Below are 14,642 nucleotides of genomic sequence, written 5' to 3'. Positions count from 1 at the left end.
CTCTGCGAAAGTGCTCACAGACACACTAGGGCTCTTAATTTGAAACCATTTTCCTTAGTCACTCACTTAACTCATCACACTTTTCCAATCACACAAAACACACAGGCTGTCACGTTCTGACCTTTATTTCCTTTGTTTTGTATTTATTTAGTATGGTCAGGGCGTGAGTTGGGTGGGCAGTCTATGTTTGTTTTTCTATGATTTGGGTATTTCTATGTTTCGGCCTAGTATGGTTCTCAATCAGAGGCAGGTGTCATTAGTTGTCTCTGATTGAGAATCATACTTAGGTAGCCTGGGTTTAACTGTGTGTTTGTGGGTGAGTGTTCCTGTCTCTGTGTTTGCACCAGATAGGACTGTTTAGGTTTTCACTTTTCTTGTTTTGTTTAGTCTGTTCATGTATAGTGTCTTTATAAATTAAACATGAATAACCACCACGCTGCATTTTGGTCCGCTTCTCTTTCACCAGAAGAAAACCCTTACACAGGCCTCCCATCTTCATACACATCCGCACTTCCCTCACATATACACTCATACATACCCACATACTGTGCCTTTTATGTCCTCTGCAAAATATATTTGACCTAAACCCTACCTGAATGCGTAAAAAAAATTAACAAGTGACCCTCTCCTACACTCAAAATAATAATTAAAACATAAAGTAAATAGCAGAGAACATCCTTACCGTTTACTCTCACTTCTTGGACAAACCAGAGCCTTAGATATGCCGTTTTACAAATTGTTCTTTGTCCTGTAAGCATGACATGCAATGCAGTAATTGGGAGACCGAAGGTTGTGGGTTTACAGCCCACCGTGGACAAGAGTAGGAGTGGAAAGATCTCCTTTGTAGTAAAAGTGGTGCATGAATATATCATCGTATTTGCAGGCCTGAGAAAATGTTTGTTTTATAAACTTTTCATGCAATTCTACATATTCGCAGAATCACACAAAGCACACACATTTCTCCAATGCCAAATCAGTGTGTCTTGTTTGAACAAGACTGTCCCTGTTTGCAAATAATGAAATCTGAGACCTCAGTAGGAATTTGAGCATACATGGTATAACGATGCTCATTATGGCCAAACAGTTCTATTTTTGTTTCATCAGACCAGAGGACATTTCTGGTCAACATTTATTTTCTGAGGTCTTGGCTGATTTCTTTTGATTTTCCAATGGTGTCAAGTAAAGAGGCACTGAGTTAGAAGGTAGGCCTTGAAATACATCCACAGGTACACCTCCAATTGACTCAAATTATGTCAATTAGCCTATCAAAAGCTTCTAAAGCCATGACATAATTTTCTGGAATTTTCCAAGCTGTTTAAAGGCACAGTTAACTTGGTGTATGTAAACTTCTGACCCACTGGAATTATGATAGAGTGAATTATAAATTAAATAATATGTCTGTAAACAATTGTTGGAAAAAATACTTGTTTCATGCACAAAGTAGATGTCCTAACTGACTTGCCAAAACTATAGTTTGTTAACAAGACATTTTTGGAGTTGTTGAAAAACAAGTTTTAATGGCTCCAACCCAAGTGTATGTAAACTTCCGATTTCAACTTTATATAGCAGGCCATATCCTAGTTTTGTCTGTAAAACAGGAAGGCCTACCTCTTTTTTATTACATCGGAAGATATAGGCTCCAAAACAAAGCTCTCTTGTTGTTTGAGAAGTCTAATTAAAATGAAGATGTTGAATGAATTACGCCTACTCGATTTTGTCGACTTTCACCACCATGAGCTGTCCATTTCCGTTTGATTGTGCCGTGAATATTGCTTCAATTTGCAGTATCACAATGTAACTTACTCGAATCTGGCTTATTGTCAGGTCAATAACTCAATAAATACATCATGGGCAAGAAACATATTGTTTTTATTCAAATAAATTATAGTAGGCACAAGCTATAAAAGTTGGCTTCCGGTCCTCTTTCTCATCTTCACGCTCTCCTTCTCAAACTGAACAGAGCATAGGCTATAGGCTAGTCCACACACAAGATATTGCATTTTTTGACTAGGCCTAATCCTCCTGAACTGCCACTGTAGGCTTACACAGCATTGGTTAAGCATCACAAAAAAGGTTTTGATCAGCAAGAGCAGAGCAGGCCGGGGCTCAGGGTTGGAATAGCCATTGCAGTGTTTAATGCAGCCTAGTTTTATTTACAGCATCCCAGCAGCCATCTAGAAATATAACTTTGCTTTGTGCTTCTCTAAGCATGCACTTCGTAGCCTATAGGCAATGGATCATTTGATTGAGACTACACTAAATAGCCTAAAGGCGTGCAATATCAATATGATATTGATATGATATTGATATGATATTGATATGATATTGCGCTTCCAGCAGAGAATCAGAGATGAGGGGTGGCATCAGGCACACATCGATATATAGCCTAATAACAAAATAACACTGAGAAATATTGAAATTTCATCAATTACAAACTACATGACCATAAAAAAAAAATACTAAACCCTCCCCTTGACTGGTACCCATTCTGTACATTTTTATCCATCACTAAGCAGTTCTATCACTTTTGATTTCTGCACTGCCCTGTTATCACTGTCTCATAGAATATACTCTACATTCTTCTGTCACAATCAATGATATACTTAAGCAATAAGGCATGAGGGGGTGTGGTATATGGCCAATATACCACAGCTAAGGGCTGTTCTTATGCACGACACAACATGGAGTGCCTGGATACAGCCCTTAGCCGTGGTATATTGGCCATATATCACAACCCCCTGAGGTGCCTTATTGCTATTATAAACTGGTTACCAACGTAATTAGAGCAGTAAAAATACATGTTTTGTCATACCAGTGGTATATGGTCTGATATTCCACGGCTGTCAGCCAATCAGCATTCAGGGCTCGAACCACCCAGTTCATAAAACTATTTAATGCATGTACAGTCATCTAAAAGTCCATACTCAAACATCAGTTAGCTAGGGGATTCATTTTTCTCCTTGATTGGAATGAAAGTGGAAAATGTTAGCCCCACTGTAATCATGCTTATGCCAAATATCTGACAAAAATGTCAGCCAGGAGACTTTCTTTAATGATGTATGTCTGATGTGTCTTCACTTACTGTCCATTCCACATCAGTCTGCTAGCCATCCATCATTTTTATTCAGATAAATTCTTTACTTATTGAGTATATTTCCAAGACGCAGATACTGACCCTAAATGCCAGGGAGTATTCTGTCCAGTTTATGTGGCCAAATCACTGAAGTGTGGTGTTTTCCACACCGGTGTTTGAGAACGGCATCTGTATTTGTGTGTCCCTGCCCAAGAACACAGGCCTTTCTGTGGTCCCAGAAGCCCTGTCGCCTTGTCCAGAGATGCATCAAAGAGCAGAGACGCTGATGACTGATTTCACTATCTCCCATGGAGACCTTGACATCCAGAAACACTGGTGACCTTTGACCTGGCCAGGTCCAGTCCTCTCAGCTGGACCGTGTTATTGGTCTCTATAACCATGTTTATGTAGGCTCCATGTAGCCTTCCCCTCCTGGTGGTTCACTGGCGTCAATCTGGCCCTTTGTGGGCAGAGTTACATTAGGGGCACTACTACCGCAGTCACACACAGGCAGATCACACTGAGCCCACCCGCTCTCTGAAAGCTCAGCCTGTTTGTCTTGGATCATTAGAGCTCAAATAAACAGACCAGAGCTCTGGTAGATTATTCTCAGGCCACCCTGCTCTTCGACTGCTCCACCACTGGAGCAAGACACTTTTCTCCATGGGATTCATCCCCAGACCAGAGCCTGTCCAGCACTGACAGAGAGCCTTACAGCATGGAAACCTCTATTGACAATCTGAGAGCATTTAATCACCAAGACCTCCAGAACTGAGGTAGAGGACCATGTGCCTGTAGGATGTATAATGATGCACTTGTACAGTGGGATTGTTAGACTGTGATGGAGACATTGTTGTTTGTTGTTCTGTATTCTTACTTTTTACAGGAAGTTTCTCCACACTTGACATTCACCAGAAATAGAAGTCTATGTTGGCTGGGCTTTTTCTTTCACTGTATGTTTACCCAATGTGATTGTGTTTGACATGAGCTTACAAATCAGTGGTGATGATTTCCTCTATGAAATCACTAGTTAATCAGTTGCTGGAAGCCTTTGGTTGCCCAGATGAGGAAAGCAGAAGGACATCACTCTGCTCAGAAGGGCTTTGGAAAAGGAAGTAGTTGTTGACCCTGTAGCCTCAGTGTATTTCCATATTCAACATCAGGGAGTCCCTGTCTGATTGTGGGGAACTGCAGTGGGTTATCCACAGAGCAACTACCACTCCTGTCCAGCAACCCTTCACCACAGAATGTCAAGCGGTTCCCTTCATAACTGACTGCTTTCAATTACGGGAAATGTGATTCAACTGGGGAGAGAGTTAGTTGAATCAGACATGGGCTTTGATACAATTCCAATCTATAGTAGAACAGCCTCAAATAAAGTGGATTAGAATGAATCAAAAAGCAATGTTATTTCTATTCTTGTGTTTTGTATCTGATGCAGGGCTGCTGCCTGAATGTCTGGCCAGGTGATAGAGGTGTTTCCTGTGGGAGCTGTGTTCCTCTGTAGATCACACAACAGTACTTGGAGTTTCCTCTCCTCTCTCCCCCAGGCCCTGCTAAACAATAGCCCACTATATACAGTACAGTGTGTATGGTTGAAAAAAAGGGGTTGAGGCTGGGGGCCAAGTGGTGGCTGTGGTGGGGGGAAACTTGCTGACTGCAGCATGTCTTGTCCTGCTCACAGAGCACTATGGATAAAATAGGAATATTCCCGGTGTTATTGTTTCCCATGTTCCGCAAACCCCAGTAATACTTTCCAGATTAAAACACGGACTTCTCCTTTCCCCCATCAAGACTCCAGGGCCAGATGCAATTTGGAGGGTGAAACCAGAGGAACCACAAAGTGGGAATTTGCTATTTTCCACTGCATTATGAGATAATGTGTTAAAAGTGGTGTGCCTGTATTCAATAGCCACAGACTAGAACATTATTTCCATACACTTTTCCCAAGGCAATTTGAAAAAGGAGTAATTTCTACTTCAGGCTGAATTTCCTGTCATCTGAAGGGATGGTTTGATATAAAATGATATCACTATACTGTATCGTATCATCTAATGCATACGTGTGGAAAATGTTAACTTGAGCAGTGAGTAATGCACAATGATTTGATCAATTTTCCATATCATATGCATGAATGATAATTCAAAACCATTCAGAGCTTCAAGCAAGGAGTATATTTCTCAGGTTACAGTAGTTGGCTTGAATTAAAGTAAAAAGAAGGGATGTCTAAGAGCAGAAGTACGGTGAATCTTACTGGTTATGGCTGTGGTTCTGGACCTGCCCATCGCTCACTCAAATGCACTTAAGGGACAACAGAGGGACAGAATAGGATGGAAATTAACACACACACACCTATCCCCTCGGCTCCATGGTCCAACAGGCTCTCCTGAGCTCATAGTTTGGACACACCTCTGCAGGCTCTTTGTGCCCGTTGAGTAGCTCCTCCACAACCACAGGCCCACTATTCCTCCTGCTCCTCCACACCCACAGGCCCAGTATTCCTCCTGTTCCTCCACACCCACAGGCCCACTATTCCTCCTGCTCCTCCACACCCACAGGCTCACTATTCCTCCTGCTCCTCCACACCCACAGGCCCACTATTCCTCCTGCTCCTCCACACCCACAGGCCCACTATTCTTCCTGCTCCTCCACACCCACAGGCCCACCATTCCTCCTGCCCCTCCACACCCACAGGCCCACTATTCCTCCTGGTCCTCCACACCCACAGGCCCACTATTCCTCCTGATCCTCCACACCCACAGGCCCACTATTCTTCCTGGTCCTCCACACCCACAGGCCCACCATTCCCCCTGCTCCTCCACACCCACAGGCCCACTATTCCTCCTGCTCCTCCACACCCACAGGACCACTATTCCTCCTGGTCCTCCACACCCACAGGCCCACCATTCCTCCTGCTTCTCTGGCTCTGAAAATCAGAGTTCTGTGTTTGGCTTGGCAGTACTTCAGAAGAGTGAAGCATTTTCTTTTACTCTTTCAAAGTTTTTCAGTGACAGTTATAAATGCAACTGCATAGTAGTGATGACTCAGGTTGAGTGGGTTCTTCTCCCACTGAGGATATGAACTGATTATATCACCAACAGGACACCCATCCCTTCAACCCATATCAAACAACACTGTGTGAAGCTGAGGCCAATGAGATGCTCAACAGTGCCCTGTTCAGTTTTTAAATGCTATCCCTCTGTAACTGACTCCCTGGAGTCAATGTGTACTTTATGCCTTAAAAAGAGTGAAGTGTTTAATTTCCTCCTAGTGGCAGAATGAGAAATGGCTATTTCATTTCTAACGTCTGCTGACAGATGTCCCTGTAAACGTCACGTCATTTCTGTGGACTTGATGTTCAGACATAAAAATCTTGCTGAGAGCTCAAAAGTTGCATTCATCCAGTACCAATGTCTAATGAAACATTTCATTGGTTTTACTCAGCCAACCTGGCAGCTTGCTCCAGTTTAAACAATAGGGGGCCTGTTGATTGAATTCACATATAGGTAGACTTCATAATATAGGCTGCTACTCTGAAGCCAACCAACAGAGAGACTGTTTTTCCAGACAGTATGTTCCTGAACCCAGCATTATTGTTCTGCACATGTGCAGTGTGGTTCTCCAGTCACATCACAGAGTCAAAACAAAGCCCTGGGATGTAATTCAATTGCTATATTTAGGCTTCTAAATCAACCATAATGTAAGTAAAGCTTAAGGAATGTAAACATGTATTTCATGTGGATTAATATGCAAGTCCTTGTATAATTTAACATTATTTTGTGCCCATACAGTAGCTTAACTATAATGTAATGATTTTCCAATGCGTGCTCATGATCGTTCCAGAATGTGTCGCCCAAAAAATATTTCCCTCATGAGAATAGTGTGTACTGTACTTATGTCTCACATTGCTCTCTTCACCACTTGAAAGTGGAAAGGCACAAAAAAAAGAAAGGCACAGTTACCTCATATTTACCAGTCATACCTTCCATGCGGTGGCAGACGATATTTAGCTTCCAATGATGTGTCAGCTCTTTCCACTGGCTTTCTCTTGGCAGTGTCCTTAAAACCTCTCTCTTCACAAGAGTAGGAGCTCTGCAGACAGAAACACCCTGACAGTACTCTCACTTTCATTGGGTAAAGTGGCATCAATTGTTGATTTATCTTCCTGCTTGTTTGCCTGTTACCTGTCACGTATTACATCATGTACAATCAGGGCTTTGTTATTGTTTTATAAGAGCACCCAGTGTAAAGTAGTCCTTAAGGTACATGTAGATGTATTGTAGCATTTAACCCCGTAGCTCGTCTCCAAGGCTGTTTTGACTGTATTATGTGGGAGGTATTTGAGGACAGCAACTCTGGTTTTAATGAACTCACAGATGTTGTTTCAGTGTTTCTGTGTTGAAACAGTTGTGCCTACTAAGACCTGTAACATCTTCCCTAACAATAAGCCTTGGGTATCAAAAAATCTAAAATCACTACTTAAAACTTCTTAGGGCTGCAATCCCGTTAACGGGATCGATATGACAACAGCCAGTGAAAGTGCAATCTCATAATTAAAATTCCTTAAACATGCATGTATCTTATACTGTTTTAAAGGTAATCTTGTTATTAATCCCACCACAGTGTCCAATTTCAAATAGGCCTTACAGCGAAAGCACCACAAACGATTATGTTAGGTCACCACCAACTCACAGAAAAACACAGCCATTTTTCCAGCCAAAGAGAGCAGTCACAGAAAGCACAAATAGAGATATAATTAATGACTAAACTTTGATGATCTTCATCAGATGACACTCATAGGACTTCATGTTACACAATACATGTATGTTTTGTTTGATAAAGTTCATATTTATATTTAAAAAATCTCAGTATACATTGGCGCGTTACGTTCACTAGTTCCAAAAACATCAGGTGATATTGCAGAGAGCCACATCATTTTACAGAAATACTCATTATAAATGTCGATGAAAATACAATTGTTAGACATGGAAATATAGATATACCTCTCCTTAATGCAACCGCTGTGTCAGATTTTAAAAAAACTTTACGGAAAAAGCAAACCATGCAATAATCTGAGAACGGCGCTCAGAAAGAAAAATGTATCCGCCATGTTGGAGTCAACAGAAATCAGAAATAACATTATAAATATTCTCTTACCTTTGATGACCTTCATCAGAATGCACTCCCAGGAATCCTAGTTCCACAATAAATGTTTGATTTGTTCAATAATGTCCATTAATTATGTCCAAGTAGCTACTTTTGTTAGGGCATTTAGTACACAAATCCAAACGCTCGTGCAGGTTCAGCCGAACATTGGACGAAAACTTCAAACAGTTATATTACAGGTCGTAGAAACCTTTCAAACTAAGTATAGAATCAATCTTTAGGATGTTTTTATCATAAATCTTCAATAACATTCCAACCGGAGAATTACATTGTCTGTAGAAAAGCCATGGAACCCAGGTCGCTATCATGTGAAATGCGCGTGACCAGGACCTGGATCTCTGCCAGACCACTGACTCAACGAGTTCTCATCCAGCCCCACATCACATTAGAAGCCTCATTCAAGTTTCTAAATGTAACGGATGTGAAACGGCTAGCTTAGTTAGCGGTGGTACGCGCTAAATAGCGTTTCAATCGGTGAGGTCACTTGCTCTGAGACCTTGAAGTAGTAGTTCCCCTTGCTCTGCAAGGGCTGCGGCTTTTGTGGAGCGATGGGTAACGATGCTTTGTGGGTGACTGTTGTTGAAGTGTGCAGAGGGTCCCTGGTTCGCGCCCGGGTATGGGCGAGGGGGCGGTCTAAAGTTATACTGTTACATAAAGACGGTTGACAGGTGGACAGTGGAAGCCTTAGGAAGTGCAACATAACCAATATCCCACTGTGTATTCAATAGGGGCTGGATGGAAAATCGACCAACCTCAGATTTCCCACTTCCTGTTTGGAATTCTTCTCATGTTTTTGCCTGCCATATGAGTTCTGTTATACTCACAGACATCATTCAAACAGTTTTTAGAAACTTCTGAGTGTTTCCTATCCAATACTAATAATACTAACACTAATAATATGCATATATTAGTGACTGGGACTGAGGGCACCTCTGGGCACCTTTCATCCAAGCTACTCAATACTGCCCCTGCAGCCATAAGAAGTTAATAGAATGAAGGCAGTTTATGCTGAAGGTAATAGATAGGCTTTAAGAGATGTACAACGTGAGATCAAAAGACAGATACTGGTGGACAAGGAGGCACGCAAGCAAGGTGGAGAGGACCCTCTCAACAGGAAACTCAAGAATGGCCTGGTAAGGCATTACATCTATGTCTAGTGCCCCCACATAGGCAGGGGAAAACCAATGCTGACCTTGGGAGACATGAGGGCCAGAACATGGCTAATGAACTAAATGTTTTCTACTCAAGATTTGAAACAAACGACTTTGTGTCGGAGATAAAACAAATGGAAGCATCATTACAAATGTTTAAGAGGGTTGTTGTTAAACAGGCTGATGTTCTGAAGTTGTTCAGGGGATGTAACACATACAAAAGCCCAGGCCCAGACAAAATAAGTGGACATGTGTTAAAGCACTGTGCTGAACAATTAGCTGGTGATTTTAACAGACATTTTCCAAGACTCGATCGACCAGCAACACGTGCCAGTATTGTGGAAAAACTCAATAATTATACCAATTCCTAAAGCATCTATTCCACTCTGTGCTGAATGACTACCGCCCAGTCGCCTTGACATCCTTAGTAATGAAATGCTTTGTGAAAATTGTGAAAAGTCACCTAGAAGTCCCTCGACCCGTTTCAGTTTGCCTATCAGCTCAGCAGAGGAGTGATGCCATTCTTACTCTCCTCAACATGGTCTTTAGACATCTAGAGGGCATCAAATCCCAAATCAGGGTTCTGTTTGTTGACTTTTCTTCTGCCTTCAACACAATCCACTTGCATTCTGGCACAGAGATTCATAAGAGACTTCTCCTTAGATGGGGGCTGGTTTGTGGCTGTTGGACTTCCTGAACCAGAGGTCACAGCAGGTCACGGAGGGTCACAGCGGTTCACGGTGGGTCTCCACATGTAGGACATACGCACCACCAACACAGGCTCTCCTCAGATATGTGTTTTGTCCCCACTCCTGTACATCTTGTACACTAATAGTTGTACTAGTTCCCATCCTGACAGACACTTAGTTAAGTTCTCTGATGACACTGCCTTGATCAGCCTGTTGCATGATGACGAGGAACATCATGGCCCGGTCCTACATGACTTTGTAGAGTGGTGTGAGGAATCACACATGTGCAAACCTGATCTACAAAAAGAGTCAGAGACTGTAGTTTCTCAAAAAGCTGGGATCTTTTACTGTAGTGTACTGACTCTATTTTACAAATCTTTCATTGAGAGTATTTAAACTTTTTGTATTGTTTGTTGGTTTGGCAATGCCACTGTCAGCCAGAAAAATATGCTGAGAAGGATTATCACCACAGTAAGTAAGGTACTTGGAGCCAAACAGATAGGCTTTGATGAGATCTTTAATGTCAGGACCCACAGCAAGGCTCACAAAATCATTTTAGACCCAAGCCACCCCCTGTACCCGGACTTGGAACTAGTCCTCTCTGGGTGAAGGTATAGGGCACCAACGGGCACGGAAAAACTGAAATATACAATTATTTGTGCCAGGTGTGATATCCTACAGTATCTGAACAGCTCGGGCTAATGCTCCTATCGACCCAGTGAAGCCAGCAGGCTAGTCTTTTGTTATTGGCATGTAACTGTTATGAATATTGTATTGTCAATTTGTTTTCTACTGTATTTAAACACCACTTTAAACATGTACATGATACTGCAACAACATTTCCCCATGGGGACAATAAAGTCAGTAAAGTAAAGTTAGCCCAGAGTCTGCAGTGCAGAATAAAGCACAGTGCATCCCACAGGCTCTCTTTCACATCCTCATTGACGGTCCTTGAGTGTGGAGACAGGCACGCGAGAGACAGTTGCCACGGAGACAGTTGCCATGGCGTTTACTACCCTCAGCCCTTGCTACCTCGTAAGAGGTCATAACAGTGGAATGCTCATTTGAGCAGTGTGAAGGTCAGGGCAAAGCACTTGACCCGTTTGCTTGGAGTTTAGAACATATTACTACAGTTTGCTTTGCCAAGTAGAGGCGGACCTTGTCAGTCAGGTCATTGCCTATAGCCACACGGTTGCTCACTCTATCTTTACTGTATATGTCTCACTCTGTGCCCTCACTCTCTAGCGCACACACATTTGGAAATACAAATATTTTTTATATTGGCACCTTATGTGACGAGCAGTTCTTGTAGCTCCTGCGTAAGAAGAGCGAGGCCTTATATACCTTGTGTAAATATTATTGAAACATGTCTGCAATGACAGGAACACCACTTTTCATGCTAATAAATTGTATTAATCTAACAGTTAATCTATTGCTCGTTTAAAAGACTGCTGTTGATTTATGAGCCAATGACTTTCAAAACAAAAGATCAAGACCTTTTAAATTGATCATGCGTCTTTAATAATTAAGGCATATAAAAGCAAATGATGGCATCTATGCGACCGGAGCAATATCTCTACAACTTCACCGCTTCCATTGGTCCCAATTTAGGGTAAATCTCTCTTAAGGCACCTTGACACCTGTCCTTAGGCCAGTGATGGGAATGCCATTGTGGGACTATCACAGCATAGTTGTGAAAGCTGTTTTAAAACAGTTGCCTTCTGTAACTTCTGGCTGGTATCTGCTGTGGCTATGGGGGCCTCTAATTATGTGCTATTGAAGGTTTCAACACAGTGCCATTTACCGTGAAGACCTCCACTGGCTGTTTGTGAAATCATGCATTTCTTCTTGACTCAACCTCGCAATGAGGCTGTAGCCATTGAGAATGCACACCATGAGTCCTCTCTGTCGTTCTCAAGAGATAGTCTTGTGAATCTGTATCTGACTGACCTTGCTATATTTAGATCAACGGTTATGGCTCTCTCTTCTCAACATGCCTGTTCTCCACAGACCCTCCAAGATAGAGTACTACTGTACACACCCCAGTGCAATATGGTCACATTTCCCTAAACACCTTTATTAATAGACCGTAGTCCACCACAGCTGATAGCAATGTATTATACAGTCCATATTGTTGTTAGACTACATTATATAGACTTATACTGTATGTCCAAAATGGCTACAGTGAGAAAAGGTTGTTTGCTATATTTTTACAACCATCCACGGCAGTATTTCATGCAACAGTCAGGAGAGGTTGACAGGTCCAATTTGTGTTGTAAAAGTCAAAAAGGGGAGAGGCTAAATATAAGTGTGTATTACATTTCAAACTGCATAAACCATGTCTGTAAATATCCATGACTGTAATGGTCACTGGTTTCAGGCAGGCCACACTCCAGGCGTGCCTCACCGTCTGTTCCAGGGCACTGGCCGTGATGGATGGTTGTCAGGCCCCCACCACCAGACCCTCCCTGGGGTCACGCTGCTGAAGGCACTGCTCTTCTGGAGCCCAGCCACCAGCACTCTCATTTCCAGGAAGCTCAGCTCTTATCCCATGCATCCTAGACACTCGTAAAGTCTTAAATCGCTCAAATGGAGCAAAAAGAACTGAGAAAATTATACAGGATTGGTGAGTAATGAATGATTGCTTTGCCAAGACAAACATTATTTTACTGTGGTATGCTGGCACTTACTTTTCTCCAAGTTGTTGCAAAAGAAGGAGAATAATTGTAATCAGATTTCCTAGAATGCATTGATTTCTCGCAAAGCTTTAGCTCCAAATCGCTGACAAACCGACACGTATTCCTGTAATGGAGGACTATCCAGTCGACATTGGGGTAAAAGAGTGCACTCGCTGCCATATTAAGACATTGGCCAACTTTTAGTTGTGGTATTAGACTCCTTTTTGATGTGCCATTGTACATTGAAACAGTAGTTAAGCAGTAAACTGCAATTCTTTCTAATTTGAGATAGCCAAGTACTGTTGCAGTTATAGGTCACATGTGTTGTGTGGTTATAGCTTACTGTATCTGGTCCTGTTGGTCAGTTGATATCCGGTTGTATGGCTCTGCATAGTGGTCTATAATGTCCGGCTGTTCTGGAGCTAGAGTGCTATACTGTACAACTGACAGTGTGCATTAAACCGGAGATTCGTGCCAGTTACTACCTTGTTCTGTGGGTTCATAATATACAGTTTGGCTGTCAGTGTGAGCAGTTGTTCATTCAATGTCTCCAAGCCACCCACTGCATGGTCCCTAGGAGGAGTGTGAGGGTCAGGACAGTGGCAAGGCTTCACACACACACACACACACACACACACACACACACACACACACACACACACACACACACACACACACACACACACACACACACACACACACACACACACACACACACACACACACACACACACACACACACACACACACACACACACACACACACACACACACACACACACACACACACAGACACACACTCATAGCTATTTCTGTCATGGGTAAAGCGTGGTTAGAGCCAGAACTCTTTCATCTGCTAAAGCCTCAGTGGGCCTAAGAGATCAGGCAGTGTTCTCAGTGTACAACATGGAATGTGTGTGTCACCTTCAGGTTATGGCTTCTAACTGGTTTCCATTTAGGAGAGAAATGTATTAAATGCCCAAGCATAAAATGACCCAGTAAACTCTGACCCTCTATAGGTTGATCATTACACAGAGAATATTTCTACTCATGCTGAACAAACGTTGAGTTCAACTGCCTTGTGAACTGGGGATTATAAATGTTCTAGAACTTTATAGGAGATGTAGTTATAGGAGGTAGTTAGGCCATGAACATGTAATTATGACCATGTAGATACCATGATTGTCAAGCTCTGACCTTTAATATCTCTGTTTTCTTTATATTTTGGTTAGGTCAGGGTGTGACGAGGGTGGGTATGCTAGTTTTGTATTGTCTAGGGTTTTTGTATATCTAGAGGTTTTGTAGGTCTAGGTATTTATATGTCTATGGTGGCCTGATATGGTTCCCAATCAGAGGCAGCTGTTTATCGTTGTCTCTGATTGGGGATTATATTTAGGTGGCCATTTCCCTTTTGTGTTTGTGGGTTCTTATTCTATGTTTAGTTGCCTGTCTGCACTATCCATATAGCGTCACGGTTCGTTTTGTTAGTTTGTTCAGTGTTCATTCTTTTAATAAATGTATTCCATGTCAGATATATATATTAAATTTTTTATTCAAATGGAATGGAGTAGAACAGCAAACACACACATGGCCACGGCTTCTGCTACTCCTCTCCATTTCCATATGAAATAGCCATTATGTAAGGGTTTTCCTGTGGTGAAGTAGAGGCGGACCAAAATGCAGCGTGGTTATATTGATTCATGTTTAATAAAAACAGATAAACATGAACACTACAAAACAATAAACGTGGAAAACCAAAAACAGCCCTATCTGGTGCAAAACACAGAGACAGGAACAATCACCCACAAACACACAGTGAAACCCAGGCTACCTAAGTATGATTCTCAATCAGAGACAACTAATGACACCTGCCTCTGATTGAGAA

General features: G+C 42.1%; 1 long non-coding RNA gene across 1 annotated transcript in view; it reads right to left on the bottom strand.

The window, feature by feature from the left end:
• Positions 1 to 13,317, bottom strand: part of LOC135574615 (uncharacterized) — a 41,472-nt gene extending 28,155 nt beyond the window's left edge. The window contains exon 1 of the long non-coding RNA XR_010465485.1: positions 13,101 to 13,317. This is a non-coding gene — a long non-coding RNA (uncharacterized LOC135574615). The remainder of the gene's footprint in view (positions 1 to 13,100) is intronic.
• Positions 13,318 to 14,642: the final 1,325 nt, after the last annotated feature.

This window comes from Oncorhynchus nerka, linkage group LG13 (genome assembly GCF_034236695.1).
Source record: "Oncorhynchus nerka isolate Pitt River linkage group LG13, Oner_Uvic_2.0, whole genome shotgun sequence".
NCBI lineage: Eukaryota > Metazoa > Chordata > Actinopteri > Salmoniformes > Salmonidae > Oncorhynchus > Oncorhynchus nerka.
The sequence above is the reverse complement of the archived record's forward strand: the minus strand, read 5'-3'. Positions and strand labels throughout refer to the sequence as shown.